This window comes from Mus caroli, chromosome 15 (genome assembly GCF_900094665.2).
Source record: "Mus caroli chromosome 15, CAROLI_EIJ_v1.1, whole genome shotgun sequence".
Lineage (NCBI taxonomy): Eukaryota > Metazoa > Chordata > Mammalia > Rodentia > Muridae > Mus > Mus caroli.
The window spans coordinates 56,174,307-56,176,236 of NC_034584.1; the positions used below are offsets into that span (position 1 = coordinate 56,174,307).

Sequence of the window (1,930 nt, forward strand, 5' to 3'; positions counted from 1 at the left end):
CTTTTTTTTTTTTTTTTTTTTTTTTTTTTTTTTTTTTTTTTTTTTTTTTTTTTTTTTGGTTTTTTTTTTTTTTTTTTTTTTTTTTTTTTTCAGTCCTGACTGTCCAGAGTTTGGTAAGTAAACCAAGCTGGCCTCAAACGTAGAGATCCTCCTATTTCTGCCTCCTGAGTGCTGGGGTCAAAGGCATATGCTACTGTACCCAACAGCATCCACCTGCTTCCATGTTGTGTTGGTTTTTTTCACACTCTTCCAAGTAATCTGTCTCACACAGGTTAGCACCTAGGGCTAGGGCACTGATGCTGGTTGTGCCTCTTAGGTTAGCACATAGGGCTAGGGCACTGATGCTGGTCATGCCCTTCAGGTTAGCACATAGGCCTAGGGCACTGATGCTGGCTGGTCATGCCTCTCTTTCTCTCTTCCTCATATTGTTTTTTGAGTCCAAGTCTTGCTACTTAGACAGGCTGGCATCCATACTCCTGTTTCCAGTGCAAGAGTGCCAGGATTACAATTATACACCACATGCCTGGCTGAGGAATAAGGATTCAGAGCCCTGCCTAGCACAGCAATTTCCCCATGTGACAGTGACTGAGTTTCTCTTTCTGGTTGGAACTTCAGATGTCTTAGCTCATCCCTTTGCTGACATCACCCATGGGCACAGGTCTTCAGTTCTCCTGTTTTATACTTGGAATGGCTGGAATAAATTGTGTGGGAATTTATGATGCTTTTAGAGCTTAGCAAGATGAGGTGACATGGTGTTCTGTGTCCTGGCTCGAACATGTGATGTCTTTGAACAAGTTTGGATCTGGAGTTAGCGTTTGTAAAGAGGTCGTGAAGGTGACATGAAATCATTGGGATGGGGCCATCCAGTCTGACCAGCATCTCTCTTGGTTGAATACACAGAGACACCAGGGATGTTTGAACAAGAGAAGGCAGCACAGGGGGGCAGTGGGAGGTGTCATGCACAGGCAGGCCAAGGAGAAAAAGCCTGCTGCAGCGCAGCCTCTGATGCTTTTTCCTGGTCCCCCCCAACCCCCAGGCCAACAAAGACATTTAGGCAGCATTAGTGGTTAAAGTCAAGATTTCTATGTTTTCATTTCCATTGCAAGCGACATAAACAGAATCCACAAACAGCAATGGGCTATTATTAGGTTCCACGTTACTCAGCACATTGGCCTTGGGAGCTTCTGAAGCTCTGGTGTGGCATCTTCTAGTCTTGATCGGCACTGTTTCCAATCGGCAGATGTAACACCTCGTGGAAGGCACCAAGAAACTTGGACTAGGGATCTAGGTATTTCATGCAAGAGTTAAATTTGAAGCTGGTGCTCAGCTCCAAGGCTGTGAATTTACTCACTGTCTATCTTCTTTTGTTACAGTGGGTCTGGGTGACTGATTTCATTCATAACCACAGCATGTCACTAAGAATGGAAAAAGACATCCATCCATGCCCAAAAGAAGCCCTGTCTTTAGCCCGCAGCTTCGGGCTGAGCCTTCCAACTGCTCTCCTCCCAACCTTGGAAGGAGGATCCTGAGCTGGACTTGTGAAGGCTGTAGCTACAGCTGTGACTGTAGCCATGGGCATCTATCTGTTCCCTGCCCTTACTCAATGCCATCAAAGCCCATGTATGGACCAGTTCAGTGCTAGCATCTGGGCTACCCTAGGCTTACCCTGCATATCTTATTCTGCCTCCCACTCAGTGAAGTTGGCACAGTGAGGACTCCATTACCTCCTTGTATTTTCTATAGTGAAAGGAAGACAGCCCCTGCAGGTCATTTGCAAAATGATGAAAAACTGGTCTGCACACACAATGCAGGCAACTGTCAGTAAAAGTTTCGTTCTACTGTTGAATTTTTTTTTTTTTTAAAGAATGACTCTCGGGCTGGGCGTGGTGGCACATGCCTTTAATCCCAGCACTCGGGAGGCAGAGGCAGG

General features: G+C 45.8%; 1 long non-coding RNA gene across 4 annotated transcripts in view; it reads left to right on the top strand.

Annotated features, from left to right (window-relative positions):
- LOC110310163 overlaps positions 1–1,930 on the top strand; it is a 212,578-nt gene that overhangs the window by 118,727 nt on the left and 91,921 nt on the right. The window lies entirely within an intron of this gene.